The sequence below is a fragment of the Marmota flaviventris genome, chromosome X, assembly GCF_047511675.1.
Source record: "Marmota flaviventris isolate mMarFla1 chromosome X, mMarFla1.hap1, whole genome shotgun sequence".
In the NCBI taxonomy this organism is placed as follows: domain Eukaryota; kingdom Metazoa; phylum Chordata; class Mammalia; order Rodentia; family Sciuridae; genus Marmota; species Marmota flaviventris.
Window position 1 is genome coordinate 10,993,876 of NC_092518.1, and position 23,742 is coordinate 11,017,617.

At 40.7% G+C, this 23,742-nt stretch overlaps 1 pseudogene; it reads right to left on the reverse strand.

The window, feature by feature from the left end:
• Window positions 1–488: 488 nt before the first annotated feature.
• LOC114085992 (prothymosin alpha-like) lies at window positions 489–2,867 on the reverse strand (annotated as a pseudogene).
• Window positions 2,868–23,742: the final 20,875 nt, after the last annotated feature.

Genomic DNA, 23,742 nt, shown 5'->3' on the forward strand with positions numbered 1-23,742 from the left:
ACATGGTATCAGTGGTCTCAGTTCATAGACAGCTAACTCCACTGCTCTGGTAAGGCAGTACATCATGGGGGAAGGGTATGTGGAGGGAATCTGCTCCCTCATAACAGCAAGGAAGCCAAGAGGTGAGAGAGGGAAGGAGACACAAGAAAGATGCATTCTTCCAGGGCACACCTCCAGTGACCCACCACTTGCAATCATGCCCCACCTGCCTACAGTTACCATCCAGTCCTTTCAAACCAAGATGGACTGATTAGGTCACATCTCTCATAATCTAATTTCACCAATGAATATTGCTAATCTAATTTTTCTAATGAATTTTGCTGCATTCACAGGAATTTGGGGAAGACATCTCACATCCAAACCATAACAGCAGACTTTGGATCGTCCACCTAGTGTTGATTTCTCAGGCATACAGGATTTAATAGTTATAGGGTCATGGAAGTTTCCACTGAAATTTCAAAGGAAAGCCTGTGAGGCCAGACAGTTTATTATGGGGTCAGAATTCCTGCTGGCAGTCTCTGAAGCCAAAGCTGCGATGGAGATGCCAGAATATTAGAGATGGCAATGATGTGAACACCTGCCAATGGAAGCCGCAGGCAGCAGACAGAGCAAGCCCAAAAGAGTGGCTATGTGGGTATGTCTGGCAGGGCTATAGCTACGGGGCCACTCAATCCCCTCTCGTGCTTATATCACATCAACTTGTGCTGTAGATGCCAGACATGAGCTACAGGATTTACTGTTTTCCCTGATGGGTTTCACTCTTACTTTGGTCTCATCCTTCCTTGATTTTCTCCTATTCCTTCCTTTGGAATGGGAATGTTTTCTTTGGGCAATTTAACCTTGAAAGTATGTAATCTTTTTCACAAGGGTTTACAACTAAGAATTTGCCTTGAATCTCAGGGTAGACTTTGGACTTGGACTTTTGAGTAATTCTGGAACTTTGGAGACACTTGGAGATGAACTAAAATCATTTTGCATTATGAGATGGATGTGAGAATTGGAGCCAGGGAAATAATATTATGGTTTGGATCTTAAATGTCCCCCAAAGCTTATATATTGAAGGTTTGGTCTCCAACACAGTAGTATTCAGAGGTGGGGCCTTTGGTGATTGTATCATGAGGGCTCTAACATCATCAATGGATTAACTCATTGATGGACTCATACTTTAATAGGATTGGGGAGCCTACATTATAAAGTGAGCTCTCTTTCTCTCCCTCTGCTTCCTGGCTGCCATGAACTCAGCAGTTCTTCTGTGCCACATGCCTCTGTTGTGATATACTGCCTCACCACAGGCTTCAGAGCAACTGGGCCAAACCACCATGCACTGAAACCATGAGCCAAAAGAAATATTTCCCCCTTTAGATTGATTTTGTCAGCTATTTTGTCGCAGCAATGGAAGTGACTAACATAGCCACAAATGTCTCATTTAGTCCATGGGGGTCTACAAATTATCTCCCAGTTGCTGTAGGAAAGGAACTATTCGATCCTCTTCAATCCAAATGAAGAAATCTACACTCAGTAGAGTATTTATAAAGGGCTCCACTTGGCTAAGCACTTGATACATTTATTCCCTGAGTATCTTGAATGACCTTTCTCCAATAGCTGATCATAGTAGCTTGACTTAAAATAAAAGGTATTATTGCTAAAGTTGGAGCAAAATCTAAGGGATGACCTTTGTTTTCTTCTTTTCAGCTTTCCTGTTGTTAGTGGGGTTTTTTTTTTTTTTTTTTCAATTTTCCACAAAGAACATACATTACTTTTGCATTAGGGGAAAGTGCAGTTCAAAAAGAAAAAGACTTTTTTAATGCTTATTCTATTTTTTTTAAATTCTGGTTTATTGGTAGACAGCATTATTTCACATATATATCAAACAAGCCAAAAAATAAATAAATAAACATCAACTTCATAAACCAAAAAAAAAGGAAAAAAAGAAACCTTTTATCTTTGGCCTCTTTAACCATCTAATTAATACAAACCAACTACTTATAGTACAGCTAAAGTACATACACACAAACAAAAATTACTGGAATGTTGGAAATGATCGGGGTTTTTTTGTAGTTGTTGTTTCTGTGTTTGCTTTAATTACAAGAGTTTTTCTTCTTCTTTGAGATTATAGCAAACACGGTCACACCACAAGTAAAGTCAGAAGTAGGCCAGAGAACAATCAGAAGGCTGATTGGTCATCTGAAATCATTAAAAATGGCTGACCTCTAACAATAGGTGCAAAATTGTAAAATGTAAATAAAACATGCAAACCAGTTTCCCCTTTTTAAAGTACTTTTTTTAAAAAGAGAGAAACAGAGAGAGAATTTTTTAATATTTATTTTTTAGTTTTCCATGGACACAACATGTTTATTTTATTTTTATGTGGTGCTGAGGATCTAACCCAGCACCCTGCGCATGCCAGGCGAGCGCGTTACTGCTTGAGCCACATCCACAGCCCCAAAGTACTTTTAAGATAAAAAGCAGTGCCTTTGGGTTTCTTTTTCCCTTCCCTGTTGCAAATTCACGTTGTGGTTTTGGTTGGGTAGTGGAGAGTGTGTCATCCTCATCAATCTTCTGCTTCTTGGTGTCAACAATGTCATCCTCATCATCTTTAGCTGCCCATGTTCCTATAGCTGCCTCAACCTCCTGATCTTCATCTTCATCCTCCTCCTCCTTATCACCCTCTCCTCCTTCTCCTCCTCCTCCTCCTTCTCCTCCTCATCACCCTCTTCTTCTACTTCATATACCTTGTTGTCAGCCTCCTGATCCCCATTTTCCTCATTATCATTCCCATTATCGGGAGCATCTCTTCCATCCTCTGCATCCTCCATAACTTCCTTTTTCTCCTTTAAGTCCTTGGTGATCTCAGAGCTAGTGTCTAACAAGGTGGGGCATGCAGGTGATCAACGCAGCAAGTTAAAAAGAAATCTGTGCTTGCCTAGCATGCATGAGGCCCAGTTCAACCCCTAGCACTGCAATCAATCAATCAATCAATCAATTAATAAAGGTGGAGGTAGTTGCAGAGAGTGGGGGAGCTAGACCAGGAACAATGCAAAGATGGCTTTTCAGAGCAGCCTGTCCTGATTCTATTTTAGACCAACTATATGTTGCTAATACTTTTAAAACATTCACTAGTAGGCTCTACTATAAGAAATGTTTATCTTTAATCCCCTTAATAACTCTATGAAGAAGGTCCTATTATTACCCCCTGTCTGTAGAAATAGAGACCCAAAGATCAGGCAATCTAAGTCATACTGCTAGTAAATGAGGAAGCTTAGATTTGAATCTAAGCACTTTGGCTTCCAAGCTCATGCTTTTAACTAGTATTCTGGGGGTAGGGGATGGGGGAAGAATTTCAGAGACTAGTATTACTGTCTGGTATAGCTCTAAGGATCCAACTACACAAGGAGGTTCCCTTGGAAGCAAATTATTCTATTAAACTGTGAAGTCCTGAAAGCAAGAACCATATCTTATCCATCTATGTTTCTGTTAGCTTTTGCTATATAACAAACTTCCCTAAAACTAAGTGACCTTAGAACTACAGCCATCTATGTCATTCACTGTTCTGTAGGTTGGCAATCTGGGTTGGGCCTCTCTTTTGATGATCTTCTGCTGTACTTAGCTAAGCCATACCAGTTACCTGCTGATCAGCAAGGCATCCTAGCTTCTGGAAGTTGACCATCTTTCAGCTGTGACAATAGGAAGCCACCAGTCTCTCATCATTTACATGACAGCAATAGCAGAATCTGAAGAGCCTCAATAGTGAATTAGCCTAAATGAGCAAGAGCTTTTCAGGTCTCTGTTTGCTCCACATTTGCTATTGACCCATTAGCAAAAGCAAATCACATGGGTATGTCCAGAATTATTAAGGGAAGGAACCATTCAAAGGCATGATAAATAATTTGTGGCTATGTTTGTAAACTTTGTTACAGTAACAAAATGCCTGAGTTAATTGACTTTCAAAAGAGGAAAAGTTTATTTTTGGCTCACAGTTTTGGAGATTTTGGTCCATGATCAGTAGGTCCCATTGCTTTGGGGCAAAGTAGTACATCATAGTGGGAATACATGGCAAATGAAGCCTCTCACTTCATGGCAGCAAAAGCAAAAAGAGAGAGAAGAAGGGACAGCATCCCACCATCCCCTCCAAGAGTACACCTCCAATGACCTAATTTCCTCCCAGTAGGCCCCACCACTTGAACGTTCTACCACCTTCCAATAACATCACATTGAGGACCATGTCTTCAACACATGGGCCTTAAGAGAACACTTATCCAAACCATAACAGTGGCTATTTATGTAATCTACTAATGTCCCCATAACCAAACATAGAAGTGAGTAAAATGGTAGATATGAAATAGGTGTTTATTGAACTGAGTCCTGACTCCCCTTTATGAAAAATAATAGGACTGTAACAGGGGTCCCTTTCATGTAACAGGAGTAACTTTAGAATTTGAATATAAACTTTGCTGTTGAACCAGTGGTGGCTTATTTTTAAATTGACATGATTTAGTTTGGTTGGATTTTTCTTTCCTCTTCTCCCTCTTCCCTTCCCTAACTGTGGGGGAAACAAGATTGACATTCTTATTGTTCTAGGCTGAGTATCTGTCCTTCCATTTACTGCCTACCTGAACAAAGAAATTCACACTTAGCAATGGGAAAACAGCTCTCTTACGGATAAAGTTGAACATTAATTACATCTACTGATACTATCTGGAAAAGAGCCCTTGGGTTCCCCTTTTTAAAGACCTCTTTTCCCCCTGGCATTTACTATGGCAGCTTCCCTGAAGTAAGTCTGTTGCCTTTCTCCTTTGCCAGCAAAGCAATAAAACTTCTTCCCTTTTTTTCAAAACTTTGTCCTCATTATTGGATCAGCATAGGGGACAAAGATGGAGCTTTCAGTATCAAGACCAATAATCACAGAAGGATACCTCATTCTGGTGATGGAGCCTATAGCTTGACAGTCACCTTCTAGCCCAGAGTCTTCTCAGTTTCTGGGGTATAGAGTGTGTCCATAATGGTGGCTGCTCCTTAAAGCTCTTAGAATCCCAGGACTTGATCTTATCAATGGTTCCACCAAACTCCCAAAGGGAGTTCTCCCCAGTTTCTGCCAGGTCCCTTAGTGATACCCTCATGGAGCAGCTCAAATTAGAAGCCCTGATCGCCCTCTAGTGGTTTCTTAAGACTGTGAAACCCTTTGAAGAAAAGTGTTTGAGACCTTCTCCAACTGCCCAGAAGAGACAATTGTATCTGCTTTACAGCAATGGTTTTTCAACAGGGGGTGATATGAACAGGGAGGGTTTTCCTAATGACTGTTACTTAGGAATATGATATGTTCTCACAATGGATATTCGGCCCTGTTTGAAGACATTTTGAATTGTCATACTTTGGGGAGGATGTTAGCATCCAGTGGGTAAAGGTCAGAGATGTTGCTAAATGACCTCCAATGCACAGAGCAACACCCTACATATACTATGACACAGTTGTTCAGTCCAAAATGTCAGTATGTGTCCCAGTTGTGAAACCCTGCCTTAAATTCAGTGTGAGCCCTCATTTGTCTTAAGGATGCACCCACAGGCCCACCCAAGGTTGCTACATGAACAGGTCACCCTCTCTAAAAAGAGTCAATCTCTGGGAAACAACCCTAAATTCACAACATGCAACTTAAATCTTAGGAACAGTACCTGGGGCATCTCACAATTCCCCAAGTCAGGCAGACAAACTAAACTTGAAAAGATAGCTTAGTTACATGCAAGAGGAGTTTATTGTGTCTTCCTATTATCTATGCTCAATCCTGCTGACTCTGAGAGCAGTTTTCTCAGGAAAGAGGAGAGCTTAATAGTTTTTATCGTAAGCCAATTAATAGACCCAGGAAATAAAAATGGCTTCCAATGGAGAATTGCATTATGGGACTGCTGTGTGAACCATCAGAACCCTTTGATGAAATGCACATTAGTTGCAAGGAATAATCCAGTTTTAACAAAATGACACTTGTTCTATAGAGAAAGAGACTCTCTTAATGTCAGAGAAAACACCAAGAGTTGAGAGAATGAAAGCTATGGGGACATTGATTGTGATGGCAGCTGCCAGGTACAAAAGCAACAGGAAATGAAAGCCTTAACTCAAGTCTTACCTTGGCTTTTAGTAATGCTAATTAGAGGAGAGTGGCTGACATTTCCCTATTATGAGAGATAAACTAAAATTTGCCCAGGAAATTTACTTCTGAAATTTTCTCAGAAGAATTCAATAGTAAAAGGTGCTTTTTATTAACCCTGGACTTTATTCCTTGCCTCTTCAACTTTCTTATGCTTTTTTATGCTAGTCGTTAGGAAAACCCTCCCTGTTCATTACTTACAGTTCCTCATTGAAGAGTGAGGCAGGAGGGTGAGAAGAAATGAAAAGCCACGGCTCATGCTGCTCCTTGCTTTACTCTGAACACCCCACACTCCCTGTCCTACATTTCCATCTCCTCTCTTTTCCTCACCCCTGCTGCTGCACCCCAGAGCCCTTGGGGGAAACAGACAATGGCAGACAATGGCAATGTCAGGAGCCCTAGTCATGGTAAGAAAATATGGCGAGCTTTGAGGAGAAAGTTGCATCCTCCCTCCACATCCCCATGTTTGAGGTGTGGCTCACAACAGGACTTGGCCCTCTGCTCTGATCATTCTCATGATTCAGTTCTGGGATTTGGACCCATGTAAGTGTTAGGTAGGTTAATTAGCCATGAACATGTGGATAGAGAGAAAGGACAAGGAAAGACAGACATCAGGCCTATGCACCAAGAAGAATCCAGGAGTCATAAAACTGAAACAGTGGGGAACTTTATCTGAACAGGTGAGTATTTGGAAATGAGTATTTGGATTGTGCTTCCTTCTCCCAAACTGTAGAGAATTATAATCCCTGGAGGGAATTATTACTTAATATCCAGGGGACCCTAACTGAAACAAATAACTGTTAGAGAAGTGGGGTCTGGTAAGTCAAGACTTTCCCCACTAGCTACAGCTAATTATAACTCAAGGGGCACTATGGTTTCCAGACAATGTCATCATCATTTCTTGCAACCAAGTTGCTGAAACCCTCCCTTATTACCAAAACTATGTCATAAAATAACCCTGTCAACCAGAATCTTGAGACCCTCACAAAGTTTGCTGAGGGTTATCCAAAGGGGAATAAACCAATTAAGGAGGACAGGGACATCAAGGCACCATACTGTCCTCTCTTTGAGGCAGTCGGTGTAGTTCCTATGCTGTACAGAACCCTCGCTTTTCACTCTATTAAACTTCTGCTTACTATTGTGTGTTTTGCTTGAATTCTTTCCAAGAGGGTCACAAGAGCCAGCACCCAAGGCCTGCAGTGGCTGCCCCGGCTCAACCCAGCATGCCCCCAGTCCTATAACACACGGAAGAGCCAGAAGTCTGTCCCTAGATCTTTGTCTTATGAATCCAGTTTCCTGTACGAACCCAGCTTCCTAAATTAGACTTGTGCTTTCAGTTATAATGTATAAAATAGAATATGGTAACTGGCATAAAATATAATATCTCTCCTACAATATGCAAGAATCTGGGAAGCAAAATACCTGGTACTTCAGGCTCCCAGTTGTCTTATCTGGATAACATGGATAAAATTGCAAGCCTCAAAGGAAAGTTGTTAAAATAAAAATACATTCAAATGAAAATTAATTAGTGAGCATCTGGCCTGTGCCCCACCACACTGGACCAAGAGGAAACAAACAAGATTAGTCCCTGTGTCCACCTTACAGATGGCAGCCTCTGTCCTCTCACCTCAAGAAGGACTGAGTAATCTTTGCAGACACCAAAAAGAGCCCATTTTCACTAAAGAATTAGTGAAAATTTACTGAACCTCCCAAGAAGATGAATAAGGAATATATATTGCTCACATGTCTCAAAAGATTTCCTCTAAGTATCTCTCCCTCCCCAAGTCTTTTCTCTGAGGTCTGCAATTCCTGGCTTATCTTTTCCCTCCAGCTCAGACACCACACCTACCGCGTTTATGCCCAATATTTTAGCCCAGTGCTAGCTGCTTTCTTCAGTCTTGTGATAGAGAGATCACATTAGGGAGTAGTTAGCAATGAGCAGTGGAATATAAACCAATAACATGGTAGGGTCTCAGGTTTTCTTTAAATTGCTTTTAAGGCTAATGAATAATCTAGAAACATGTAGAAAAATAACAGGCACACTAACCCTGAGAATAAACACTTGCAAACAAAGGAAGCTAATTAAGAAATACGTCAAGAAGGAAACATAGATGGGGCTAACTCCTGACAAGGTCTACTGAGGTCATTGTAAAGTTAGGATTTATGGTCATAAGTTCCTCAATGTTATTTCAGAAGGAAAATTTCTTTAGCAGGTCATTGACCCCAGCACCTACATTAATATAGGATTGACTTATAGATGAAGCTCCCCTTAACAGGATGTTCACTTCTGGAGAGGACCAGCTAGGGTCAAAAACTCCCCCACCCGAAGTGAAGGAGGAGTCAGTCTCCTGATTGGCTGCAGAAGGTGAACCCCAGTCCTCCCAGCAAACATCCAACAGTAATAAATATGGAAGCAGCATTGTCTCCTTTGTCATTCTCTGCTAAGAGATGCCCCACTCTCTCTGGAGAGTGCTCTCTGCTTTAGCCTTACTTTCCTTTCATTCATAATAAAAATTCTCTTGCTTGGATTTTCATGTCTGATTTTAAATTTTGTTTCATCAGCAAAGACCCAAAGTTTAGAGATACAGCTCCCCACTCTCCTGTGACAATCACAAACTCCTTGAAGACAGGGGCTCATGTTTTATACTACAGTAGCACAATAAAAAGCACCTTTATCAAAATCTTCCATTCCATAAACAAAATGTGGTACATAGGCACAATGGAGTTTTACTCAGCCATAAAGAAGAATGAAATTATGTCATTTGCAGGGAAATAGATAGAGCTGGAGAATACGACGTTAAGTGAAATCAACCAGATTCAGAAAGTCAAGGGTCATGTTTTCTCTCAAATGTGGAAGCTAGTGAGAAATAAAGGTGTGGGGGAACTTAATGAAATTAGAAAGGAGATCTGTAGAGTACAGGAAAGGGACGGTCGTGGGTGGGGGAGGGGAGCATACTAAATGAAAATTAACCAAAGTACGTTATGTGCAATAGGAAAGTGTCACAATGAATCCTGCTATTACACGTAATTAGAATGCACCGATGTAAGAAAGAATAAAGAATAATCCATTCTCTTCTTAACAGTAGTCTGGGGAGGGTGGTGGAGAGAATGGGAGGTGCCCCCCCCAGAAAAAAAATGGCTTTTCCTTACCTAAGGAGCACTAAGTGTTGAGTGGGAGTACATGAGACTGAAGAAAAAAAGGACAGGGGAGAAGTGGAGGATCCTGGAGGGAAGAGTGAGGTGGGTGGTGGTATCTGGGCTGGAGACAGAGAATTGAATGGCTGAGAGGAGAAACAAGAAGAGACATTTAAAAAGATCTCAGATATATGAGTGTGTCACAGCATACCCAAGGCCCTGGCATGGAGTGCAGATTGAAGGAAGGCTGTAGGAGTGATAATAATTGCCCAAAATGCAAATGGCAATGCAAATGATAAGGAAGGGTGGTAGCAAAGAGTATTCTGAAATAAGATGTTAAAATTTTCATTTTTAATGTGACTAGACAGCAATTAATAAATGTCTCCCACCCTGGGATGACTCTGACCTTCCTCCAAATACCCTTTGTGTCTTTCAAGGATCAGATCAATTTCCTCCCCCTCCCTGAAGACTTGTCAGAGCTTCTGGCCACAATGGCAGTTCCCTTCACAATTTACAGATCTGAGGTATATTGTTGAACTGCTCTCCTGGGGTTCTCCCTCTCCTGCCTTCCAGCTACTTCTATTATTGGGGAAGTAATCCTTAAACACAGGTTTCATCATGTCATAGCTCTACTCAAAAAATGTGACTGACTCCTCTCTGCCAACAGGATTTTAAAAATTTAAGGAAATCAGTCATTTATCAGGAAAAATGTATTCTGCAGATATTGGCTCAGTACTTCCCTATATAACCATTTTCACAGAATTTGAGTGAATGTGGCAAGCTGTCATATTTCATTCTTTTTTATACTATTTCACAGCTTATAATCCTGGCTGGTTCATGCCAATTCAAAACAGCCCCCCCAAATCCAGAGTCATAGGGGACAAAACTTAAGATTATATATTAATGTTACTCATTAAGCCTAGTATAAGCTAAAAAGCAAGCATATCATTCATAGAAGTATGCAAATGTTATTTTAAAAACTCTAAATCCCCTTTGGAAGAAATCATTCCTCAACTTCCATTGTTGGACCATTGAAAGTATCATTTAATATTCCCAAACCTGTTGACCTGATAGTCACACACTCCCTACTATAGGATTTTTCCTTAAAGTTTATCCTAACATTTGGTGAATAGTTAAAGATCTGGGCCAAAATTACAACTTATAAAAGCAATATTTTCAATCCTGACTGCATCTCAGAATCCCCAGTGCCCTCTCCAGGACAAATTAATTCAGATCTCTGGGAGCAGGCCTGGATGTCAGCATTCAGTTCTAAAGTGTGGCCAGAGTTGGGAACCACTGTGTTAAAAGGTGGCATGCCTCTTGCTATCACATGCCTAGGCCAGGCAGCAGTTCCTCAGGGGGCTGGCAAGAGCAAGAAAGAGCACCAGGTTCAGAGAATGCAGGCACCACACAGAGGACTGAGGTGTGAGCAAGACATCTGTATCCACAAACAAGAAGGCACAGCATAGTCTCTCTGAGGGACCAGCCACGCTTCTAGAGTGAGATAGACACACAGAATCTTCCTCCTATCAAAAGAATCACAGAGCAGCATGGGAATTGGTTAAAATTTCCGACAACACTATCTTGCTTCTAGAGAAAAAATCTATATAATCTGTAATTCTGCAGGGAAGCCCTGCTGTCCTCTGACCTAATTTAAAACATTATTAAATTACTTCTCAATTGATGTTGAAAACAGAAAAGACTTCACTGAATGGCCATGTCTTAACATTGATTTTTCTACACCATCCACTGCTGACTTTGGCTCTGGGGCCAAGCTCCCAGCCTGTATTTTCAGGAAGATTCTGGGCAAAGACCATGAACAAACATAACCCTAAATGGTGAAACTGAAACTATTTTTCAGTTAGCTTTAGCTTCATATGATATAGGTGGCATTAGGAGAGAGACTTAAAGATGTCTTAATTCATCTATTTTAATTGTGTCATGGAAACTCTCCACAACATTTAAATAGTTTTTACATTGTCCAGATGTTTCTAAAACTTCGATTCAGTTGGTAACAAAGTACAACAGTGCCTTTACTTTCTTGTGGGATATGAATCCTCAAAATGACAAATATTACATCAAATATAATATGATCTATGTGCTTAAGAGAGAAAAACAAAACCTTGTGACCCTCCTTGTCCCTAAAACTTGGAGTCCCAAGACCTTCAATCTTTTATTTCATATTCCTTGTCCCTCAGCCTTGAGTCCAGCCTGAGGCCTTGCTGCCTAATATGCTTCTGGTTCTCCTGCCCTCTGATTTAATCTCATTCTTCCCAAATGGTGAAATGTCCTATCCTGTTCTTTTTAGGAGATCAGCACTTGGCATTTGAAATAGGGGATGTGCCACATTTCATGGGGCCACTCTGTCACCTCCACTGTCTCATTGTGTTCAATCTCTTGCCTACTCACCACAGAACACTCAATAAATATTTGTAGAGATACACATATATACACACATACGAGTACAGTCAGTGCTCAGTGTCTGTAGCTTTTGGCTCAGTATCTGTAGCTTTCAGCTCTGCAGATGGAACTAACCTCAGATGAAAAATACTTTTAAAAATAAAGTCTGTCCTGAAAATCTATAGAATTTTTCCTTTTCATTATTCCCTAAACAATATAGTATAACAATTATCTATAGAGCATTAACGTTGTGCTAGGTATTACATGTAATGTAGAGACCATTTAAAGGATAAAAGAAGATGTGTATAGTTTATATGCTAACACTACACTATTTTTATAAGGAACTTGAACATCTGTATATTTTGTTATCTACAGGAAGTCCTTGAAGCAATCACTGGAGGATACCCAGGGATGACTATAAAGATATGTGTGTGTGTATATGTATGTGTACCACTGAGATCAGAGAAAGAAGATAGAGGCTCATTCCTCCTGTGGCTTTCTCATTATTGCAACCCATACTAGTGTAGTTGTGACAAAGACTTGGAAGGAACAGACGTATACACACAAACAAAGCATCTTGCTCCAGCACCATTTATCAAACAACCAGTCAGTGGGCTATGAAACCCCAAGGCCCCAAAACGCATAATTCAAATTCTTATGGCCCCCAATACTAGGTTGTCAACTCTCATTATATGGAATGTGCATGGTAGCACTGTACATGAAACAGCTCCCAAAAACCCAAAGCAGAAGCCAAGCCCCTCTCTGCCTCCTCACTGACACAGTTTGTCCACACTCTCTGGGATTCTCCTGCCTGGAGCCTCAGCATTACTGGATTGAACTATAAACTTCTGGCATTGTTAGCTTAGAAATGAGTGGTGGGGATTAGAGGACTACCAAGGAAGGAGCCTGAATCCAAAGAGGAACAGGGTACTTTCCTAGACTCAGGGACACTAGAAGCTAAAAGAGTTTTGTGGCTCATAATGACCTTGAATGAGAGGTTATCCAACCTACAACCAGCACCTTCTAAAGTATCCAATTCTAAGTACTGACCATTTCAATCATCAAACATGTGAAAATAAGTCTCTAGGGAATGGTCTTAGCCTATGTTTTTCACTGACATGTCTCCAGTGCCTAAATAGGACCTGGTAAAGAGTATTTGCTCAAAAACGATTTGTCGAATGAATGAGTACCTCTCAGTGGCTTCTCAAGATGGATCTATTTTTCCTTTGAAAAATTTGAAAGGAACCTGTTTTCCCTCAGTATAACAGCCCAACAAGTATTTTAAAACCACTATCATGTTTACACATCCCCTACCCTCACCACAAGTTTCTTGTGTGCCAAGTTTAACATTTCTGGTTCATTCAATCATTTTTTATAAGGTGGATTTCCAGTCCCCTCAACAAAGATTTATTAGATGGCTATTGTTGCAGTCACCAGCACGCAGGGATGGGACTCTCAAAGACTTCTGGAGGTGATATCTACTCTATTCTTCAGAGCCCAGCTCTGTCATCCACCTACATTGTTCTAATTTGTCCACTGAGATAGTTTTGAAAGCCTTTAGTAATGGTTAGCAGCAATCCAGATGAATTGTGTTTTAGCAGAGTTTTCTGGAAAGACAGAACCACTAGTATATGTATATAGATATATGAGGGAATTTATTAGGGAAATTGGCTCATGAAATTATGGAAGCCGAGAAATCCCACAACACATTGTCTGTAGCATGGTTCCATCCAAGTCTGAGGCCTCAGACCAGGGAAGCCAGTAGTGTAATTCTCAGTTTGAGGCTGAAAGTCTGATTAACAGGGAAAGGACTATTAGTATAATTCTTGCCATCCAAAAGACTGTAAAGCTGTAGTGTTTATGTCCAAGGCCGGAGATGTGTTCTGGATCACAGCAGGAGATACTAAGTTGCCTTCTGTATTTATTGTCTCAGGTACACAGCCAATTGGACTGTGCCCTTCCACACTAAGGGCAGGTTGTCCCGATCTAGTCCATTCAGACTCTCATATGAATCTCCTCTGGAAACACCCTCAATGACACACTCAAAATAATAATTTTCTGGGTTCCTGAGTATTTTTTCAGTTTTGCATCAACATGACAAATACCTGAGAAAACAACTTAAAGTAAGAAAGGTTTATTTTGGTTCATAATTTCAGAGATTTCAGTCCATAGTTGGTCAGTTCCATTGCTTTAGGCCTCAGGTAAGGGAGCACATCATGGTGGAAAGCTGTTCAATTCACGGCAGCTGGGAAGCACAGAGAGGAAGGGGCCAGGGACAGGATATAGTTCTAGAAGTCACACCCCGTCCTGTGAACTACTCCCTCCAACCATGCCCCAACTGCCTACAGTTAACACCCAGCACTTCATTTAAATTATTAATCCATCAAATGGATTAATCCACTGATGAGATTAGAACCCTTATGATCCAATCATTTTCTAAAACAGCTACCTCTGGACATTATGCCATTGTCTTCAATACATGAGCTTCTGGGGGACATTCCAGATTCAAACCATAACAGTATTCCTTAATCCAGTCAAGTTGATACCTGAAAAAAACTATTATAGAAGGTGGCTACTATTTTGTCTCAATATTGCTGTCTGAGTATCTTATCCAAAAGGAGAAGGAGGAGAGAAAGGAAGGAACAAAATAATGCAGGAAGGAAGGAGGGAGGGAGGGAAGAAGTGTGCAGGATAAAAGGTGGAAAGATACAAATATTAAAAACAACAAATGCAAAAAGTACCAAAGAATCACAATTTGATGCTTGGGGGCTGGGGGGATGGGAATGAGGTTAACCTGGCACTACTTCATGACTTCATGCAATATTTCTCAACCTTGACTTCACACTGGAATCACTTAGGGACTCTCTAAAAAAGATGGATTCCTGGAGCCCTGCCCCCCAAAATTATGATTTAATTGGTCTGAGATGTATGCTGAGAATCAAGGTTTTTCAAGTTTCCCCCAGGTGATTCTAATGTATAGTCATGGCCGAGGACCATTGCATTTATGCAAATTCCTGGGGATCAACACATCTGTTTTTAAGGGTCCAGAATCCATTCCTCCTCTTCCTCCTCCTCTTCTTCCTCTTCTTTCCACCCATTTTTGAAAATCAAGTTTTATTGACACGTAACTGTGCTCACTCATGTACATGTTGTCTGTGGCTGCTTCTGAGCTTCAGTAGCAATATGGAAGAGTCATGATGGAGACCACGTGGCCCATACAGCCTAAAATAGTCACTCTGTGTACTCTTAGAGAAAAAGTTTGCTGACCTTTGATTTGCAGTCAATATCAAATTCACTGGTCTATAGTTTGGGGGATTCATGACCTCTCTCTTAAAAACTCGAGGCACCATTGATCTTGGTTGTTGTTTTTACTGGTTGGACTTTCCCACATACTATTCTCCTGGACCCTGTCCTTACTTCCTGTTATCATTTAAGAAAGCCTGGCAATACTTTTGCAATATCACCTATCACCATGCTAAAGAGGAGAAGTAATAAGTTTGATTCTGATGTATGAATGTACATAATAGAAAACCTTTCAGTGTTGCCTACAACAGCATTTAATAATTGTCACCTACATCAGATTATTGACCAAAATGAGTGTGTTTTATATGTTTGAATATTTCTTATCTGAGCATTCAACATATTGCATGCAGTCAAGTTTCCTACCCATTCTCTGAACCTGCAAGCTATTACAACTTCAGATTATCACATATAACATGCAATATTTGATATATAATGCTATTTAATAGAGACTATATTCTATAATATGCAATATATGTCTCTGAGGTAGATATTGGTGCTGCTGCCCTGTCTTTTGGGCATTTGGGAATTTCACTCTGCGGGTGTTTCTAAAGCTTATGATCAATGATCCATGGAAAATGAGCTCTAAAATAAACCCACATTTCTCTGAAGTTTTAGACATGAAGAATATATGGAAAGATGTTTGCAAAAAGTATCCACCCCCACTTGCCTTGCCCTAGATTTTTCTCTCATTGCACAATAATCTGAATTTCTGAGATCATTCAGCATGATCTGCTGCAAGTGTATTAGATACACATGGATTATACATGGCCTGAGTATTTATAATTTTGTGTCATCCATATGCATGGCCCTCCACCCCAGGTGAATTATTATTATTTTTTCTCCATTGCGTATGCAGTTAATGTAGGCTTTCTTAGAGACTCATTTTTCCATGGGATGTTGATAAGCCCCCAAAATCTCTGCAGCCAGAGAAACCACATCAGAAAGTGGACCCGCTTCAATCACAGACTTGCTCCAGTTCTAATAGCTTGCAGTTTCAGAGGACAGCACCAAGAGAGGCTGCTGGAAGCCCTCAGATATTAAGTGTATAATCATGCCTCCCGTATGAAAATCACTCTCATTTCAGTCAATAGCTCTGTGAAGAAAATAGAATCATTAACTGGAATAGTAAAATCCGAGAAAGCATTTAATACATTTACTGTATGAAATGCTTTCACCATTAGAAAGCCCTTTGATTGAGAGGAAGAAAATTGCTGAGAATTTCCAAAGGCTAAATGCTCTTCACAGTTACTACTAAAACTTTTACTAGCTTGATCTCAATCACAAGTAATGGATGACTAGAATGTACCTCTACATAACACATGCACAATTTATTCATGTATATTTTAACGAGAAGATATAGGAACCAGTTCTGATTACCTTAAAGTCACAAATATTCAAAACACTCAATCGCACATGTGTCTGGTCTTGGAGTAGCTGAGAAAGTTCCTCTCTGCCCCACCTCAGCTGAACTGCCATCTCATTATCTGGTGGTGTCTGGCTTTACTTCTTGATCCCTCAAGTTGTGACATGCAACATCATTTTTGATTTCTGGAAATCCACTTCAAACCATCACAAAGGGCTATTGATGGACTTTTAGTGTGGAGTGGGTACTTCTTGTAATCAAATTATTTGCAAAATAATTTGCATCTATCTGTGGTGAGTCTGTAATATTTTTCTCTCAGCCAGAATATTTAACTAAACAGAAGACTTCATTTCCACATGTAACATAACAAAGTTTAGTACGTCAAGTCACTAAAAGTATTGTTCTGATTCCATACCAGAGTAGGGAAAATCATCCTCAGCTCTTTCTTTTATGGAATGTGCCTTAATCCAGCAAACAGTTATAGAGGGGGGACTTGATCCAGGCCCATCATTCACATCTCAGGTATCAATGATGGAGGTGGAGTCCGACTTCAGCCTGCCTGTTGCCAAAACCTATATTATCGGCTATTCATGACGATGCCTCAGATTATATTTTTGGGTTTTTGTTATTGTTATTTTGTGTGTGCTTATGGTACTGGGGATTGGACCCAGGGGTATTCTACCACTAACCTACATCTCCAGCCCTTTGTATTTTTTTAAATTTTAAGACAGGGTCTCACTAAATTGCCCAGGTTGGCCTTGAACTCCTACCTGGGCCTCCCTCGTAGCTGGGATTACAGGCATGCACCACCACGCCAGGCCAGATTGTATTTTAAATATACCAAGGCTGTTTGTTTGCTAATTAAAATAACGTGGGTCAATCTTTTATTAAGGCAATGAATCACCTGATACTTTACTGGTCAAATCCAAAGTTAAACTTGGTCACCACATGACCCAGCAATTCCAGTCCTAGGTATATACCCAAGAGAAATGAAAATATATGTTCACATAAACACTTGTACATGAATGTTCATAGCAGCATTATTTATTATTCAACCAAAATGTGGAAACAACCCAAATGTCCATCAGTTGATGGATAAACAGAATGTTTATTTCCATACAATGGAATATTATTCAGCTATGAATGGAATTCTCATGCATCCCACTGACAGGGAACAGACAGACTTGAGAACATTAGGTTAAGGGAATAATTCTGCAAACTGGGCTCACTGTGATGACTCCCAAAATCTTTCTTTTTTTAAAAAGCAACTTACCTGTGACCCTGACTGACTTAAGCTGACAGGAATGTTATATTTCTCAGTAAATTACCTGTTATCTGCAGGCCCAAAATGCCAATAAGAACACAAGTTACCCTGAAGTAAGAGTGAGATTTTGTGACCATTACACAGACTAGATCCCAAAACTCAGGGAGATCTGAGGATAATTCCCCCAACCATAAAATCCGTAAGAACTGGTTCCAGTTAGAAGCAGTCACAATGGGTCAAAGTGTCCTAGACTGGTCATGGCAGTGGAGACTTGAAAGTCTGATGTCATTCTGCTGTCAGTCAAAACTCAAGAGGTAGACCTGGGTGAGACTCTCTGGAGACTTCTCTGGGACCCTCAATAAAGCTAGAGAACAGAAGACACACACTGTCCATCTCCTCTCTGAAAGGACTGTCCCTTGAGAGTGTCCCCTTTTCCTTTTTCCTATCCCTTTAATCAACTCATGCCTGTTACTCTGAGCAATATGTCTGAAATCTTTCTGGCATGATTGCAAAACTTGGGGTTTGAAGAAGGTGGGTGGGGGGTCTCTGAATGCTTCAGTTTCCTGGAAGGCCCTAGCTTTGTAACACCATGACATAGATGAATCCTGAAAATAGTATGCTAAGTGAAAGATGCTTATGCTAAAAAAAAACAGTTTATATGACTACATTTATGTGAACAGTCCAGAAAATACAGATCTATAGAGATTAAAAGTGGATTTGTGCTTATCAGGAGCTATAGGGACGGAAAATGAGAAACAAAGAGTGACTGTTAATGGATATAGGGTTTCTTTTGGGGGTGATGAAAATCTTTTGGATTATATTATGGTGATAATTGCCCATCTTTGTGAATATAGTGGAAAACAGAATTATAAATTTTGAAAGGGTAAATGTTATAGTATGTGAATCACATCTTAAATTTTAAAAATAGGGAGGAAGAGAAGGAGAATAGAAGGAAGGGAGGGAGAGAGGAAGCCCACTAAGGGAAAATATCAAGGAAGAAGCAAACTTAGACTGGGATTAGAGAGGAGGGCTCCCAAATGCTGGAGAGGGTGTGGCTGCAGCCTCCTGGTTGGCAAAGAAGTTTGCCAGTTATTCTGGGATTGCCCTGGACTAGGTTTGGTCTGTACACTGAGATTCATGACCAGAACAGTGGGTCAGAGTGGCAAGCTGGGAATCCCCATATAGGTGACCAGTAGGCCAAGGTTGATGGAAAGGAAACTGATCATTGTTCTGTACTGATGAAATTTACTGAGAAGCTTCCTTGGGAAATGCTATTGAATTTCCTGGGAAAGTGGTGAGCGCATTGACTGACCTCTCCAGAAAGCCACTAGGGCACCACCTGCAGGAGGTGCAGCCAAACTCATGAGGAAGCCTGCCACGACACCCATGGAAAGTGTTGTCACCAAGCCCACCATAGTTGTGGCACCCGCAAAACTGACCATGAAGCTACCTCTGGGAGTTCTACTGAAATTCGCCAGGGTGAGCTCCACTGGGCATCCCACATGCCCAGCCCAGTGCCACAGGAGCAAGACAAGCAAAGCAGATCAAGAGCAGGGAGACTCTTCCTCCTCCAGAGCCTCCTCAGCTCCCTCCACTAATGAAGCTTAACATCGTGCCGGTGGGTAAGGCTAACCTTCCAGCATTCAACCAAGACAGCAAATAGCAGATTTGGAGCTAAGAGACAAGAGATAGATAATGGGCACAGGCATTAACTAACATTTGTTGTTTTAAATAAGAAAAGTGTATGTGTGCATGTGGGAGACTCTGGGTTCAATCCCCAGTACCCTGTATTGGGGGGCAGCCAGGCAGTGAGGAAAGGGGGCGGATAGAGAACTTTTCCTGCTATGATCAGAGGGAGGGTGATGAAGAAAAGAGTTTGTGTTCAAATGATTTTGGATAACAATTTAACATAGCACCCTCATAATATTATTAGCAGTGCTAACACATTCTATGGAAACAAACCTTATTCAACTGTGTCCAAAGTAGCATTTTCAAAACTCACTTGCTCACAGATCTCCAGATATTTAATGTCCCCATTTTAGCTGGGAAACTGCTCTCTGCGTGTTGTGGTGAGACTGGCACACAATAACAGGAACAAGAAAGAAACCTCAGTGGTTGGAGAGCAGCTTGTGCGCCTTCGCTGAATCACACTGAGCCCGTCTGCTGTTTAAGGGATTCCTCTGGAACAGAATGCACACAAATGGAGTCATCTGGCTGGGCTCCCTTGTGGCATTCCATCATTTTATTTACTGCACACAAACCATAAGCTCTGCAGACACTGTGGAAATACAGTTTATTTAGGTAACTAAAAATATCGCCCAAATGGCATTTGGCCATTGCTGCATTTCCCAACTCCTCCTGTGTGCCGAAGCCCTGCTCTAAATTACCCCATGGATGGTATAATGGAAAGAAGATGAGTTTTTTTTTTTCTTTTTAGTTGTTGATAAGCATTTATTTTATTTATTTTTATATAGTGCTGAGGATCAAACCCAGTGCCTCACACATGCAAGGCAAGCGCTCTACCACTGAGCCACAATCCCAGCCCCGAAAGAGGATGAGATTTTAAAACTGGAATTGATGATAGTAGTGTCAATGGCTTTGGGATGCCATAATCTTGCCTGGTCACTCCATTTGCCCTTTGGGGACTCCTAAGGGGATTAGAAGCACAAAAATAACAGATGAGAATCAAAATGATTATTTATTATCTGCACTGGTATGGCTAAAATGCAGCCAAGAAAAACAGAAGCTCAGGTAAGCTGTGTGGGGAGAGCATCCTACATCCATCCAGTCTTGGATTCAAAACCCATTCCTTCCATTTCTTGACAATGAGCCTCCAAATCCAACTGCTCCTATACAAAATAAAACATCAGTATATCTATGTTAGTCATTGAAAGCAAAGCTATTAATAGCAAGAGAATGGAAACAACCCAAGAATTCATCAAAAGGGGACTGACTGAATAAATATGCAAAGGAAAACTATGTAGCCATAAAAAGAGAATGAGAAAGATCTCCATCTAGTGGTACCAAGAGAATCCCAGGAAATACTAAGTGAAAAAAATCAAAGCAATCATCAATCTATCCTATACTCTTTTTATGTAAAAAGGAGAGAAAATAAGAAAACATCCTCATATTTGCTTGCATTTGGAAAAATAGACCAAACTGACAAAAGAGGTTATCATAGGAGGCAAGGAGGGACCAGGCAGATGGGAATAAGTAGAAGCAAACTTATCAGTCTGTACTTTCAAAATATCATTTTAGTTTTGAACCATGTAAATGTATTATTCCAAGTTTGAAAAAAGAAAATCGTGCCACTTGCTGGCTATGTGGTCCTGGCCAAGGTCTTTAACATCTGAACCTCAGGTTGTTGCATATGTAAAATGTCAGTGATGATATGTAGCTTGCAGAGTTGCTGTGTCAAATGTAATACTGTCAATGAAAATGCTTTGCAATGTGAGTTCTTTATTGTACTCATCCCAAGCCTGCAATCATATCTTTGTCAATTAGAGATGATTTTCAAGGGCAATGACATAGAGGCTAATAACACAATTATCAGATATTTTGGTGTATATTTTGGAGGATATACACATGCCTCTCTAAACCTTGAGAGTTTTTTTTACTTAACAACTAGTAAATAAAAACAATGTCCTTCTGTATTTTTAAAAAAATACATTTCCATATACCATACATACTCATGATCTTCATTAATCTTATACTCAGTCTTTGCAATGTAATCTTTAGAAGTTTGATTTTCTAAATCCCAGTGGCCTGGGAGGCTGAGGAAGGAGGATCATGAGTTCAAAGCCACCCTCAGCAACTTAGTGAAGCCCTAAGCATCTCAGTGAGACCCTGTCTCTAAATAAAATATAAAAAAGGGCTAGGGATGTGGCTCAGTGGTTAAGCATTCCTGGGTTCAATCTCTGGTCCCCCCCTCAAAAAAAAGTTTGATATTCTAAACCCTGATACATGTTTGGTGTTTTGATATAATAGTATATTAAAGAGGATTTAAGTACATAAAATATTCATTTTTAACAAAATATTGATATGTTCTTACACCTCAGAAAGAAAACTGCTTCTAAATTTCATAGCAACTGAAATGTGCATTTAAACAAACATTTTATAATCTCCTAAACGATAAATTAATTGGCATCAGGTACTTGTTTCAATGACTGTTGTCTGTTAAAAATGACAACCTCGAAATAAGATTTTGTGGTAGTTTTTAAAATGTGTCCACAAAGCCTTTGCTATGCCTCCCTTTGAGTTGTAGAGCCTGACCCTCCTCGTTGAATATGGACTAGACTTGGTGAGTCAGCTCTTGCCAGGGGCTAGAAGGAAATTCTCCTTCAAAGAATAGCCTGACACTTACAAGAAACAGCCCCCTGGGAGACATCCTGCCTGGGAGACATCCTGCAGCCATCTATCTCCCTGAGACATCCTGCGGCCATCTGTCTTCCTGAAACATCCTGAGGTTATCTCACCTTGTGAAGACATCCAGCAACTGCCGATAAGAGAGCTTCCCCATCCCCAGCATATAAATACCCCTGTGTGAACAATAAAAGTTTGCAGCTTGATCAGAACTCCTGTCTTGCTGTCGTCCCTTGTGTCTCTTGTTCCTTCATTCCTCCCCACCTAGGTTCGCGGCCCTCGTTGATGTGTCCTGCTGGTTGGGACAAGCTCTTAACAAAGAGAATGTGATGAGACATAGGGCAGAGTTCAGGGTAAAGCACTTGCTAGCATGCACAAGGCCCTGGCTTCCTTCCCCAAAACTGCAAAATAAATTAATTATGCTATAAGGCAAGCCAGTAGCTAACTGTGATCTAGCCTATGGAGAGGCCATGTGGGAAGGCACTGAAGGAGGCCTATGGCCAATAGCCATGTGGATGTAAGGCTTCCTGACAATAGTCAGGTGAGTAGCCATCTTGGAAACAACCCCGGTCAAGCCTTTGGATGACTTCATCCCCAGGAGACAGTTGGCGGCAACCTCATAAAAGACTCTAATTCAGAACCACTCCTAGGGCTTGGCCCTCAGAAATTATGAAATAATAACTTTTTGGTTTATAAGCTATGATATTTGGAGGGTGATTTGTTACAAGCAATAGATAACTAACTAATGCAGATTTTCAAAATGTAATTCTCAGTAAATTATTCTGAACTGGGATTCCATCCCCTTTTTCCGTACAGACACAAAAATAACTTCAAATGAAATGCTCTAGTCATGGTATCTGGCTAAACCAAAATTAAGATCTCTAAGTTCCATCAAATCATAACTATATGCCTTGCACTCATTCATTCATTCATTCAACAAACACAATCAAGCACTTAGTATCGGGCAATATTCTGGAAACTTGTTTGTTGCCTGGATGCAGCAACAAACAAGACAGACTAAAGTCTCTGCCCTTATGGAACTTACATACTAGTGAAGTCAGAAGGAAGAAATAAGGCTAGGTGAATAGAGAAATGGGCTCCTGGGCAACTTCCAGAGCAGCAGAGTGCAAACACCAGCTGCAGGCTTTTGCTGAGAAAATTGCAAAAAGGTTATTTTTAAATTGGAACATATGTGACCTGGAGTCCACAGCCTCTCCAAAGAAGGAAAGGGGCTTGATCAATATTTCGATTTGACTAAAAGCTGCATGCATGCCTCGTGGATGCTGAGTGCCTTACCCAGGATTGGGCTGGGAGCTGATGTCCTAAAACCTACAGATCTATATAAAGTCCTAGACAATAGCCGTTCACTGGCAACCCTCTCAGGTGTCCTCCCAGCTGTGAGAGCTTTACTGTACTTTGCTTTAATAAGTTCTCATACTTTGCCTTCACCTTCTGAAGTCTTTGAATCTCATTGTTTGAATTCATGAGACACAGAATTCATGTAACAACTCTGTGTTACACTAGTGAAGGAGAAACAAGCAGCAATGTGGTGTGTGCTATGGAGTAAGCACAACTAAAGGAGGTCAAACAAAACAATGACTCAGATCAATCAAACTTTATTTCTGGTTTTCAAAATAATCCAGGGCAGTCTCCCTCCTTGTGGTCATTCAAATTCACGTGTGGCTCCACTTCTCAAGGGCTCAGTAGTTGAGAAAGGGAGGAAGAGGGCTTCTCAATCACCTCCAGTCATGAGTGACTCATCCCTTCCGCTCACAAGCC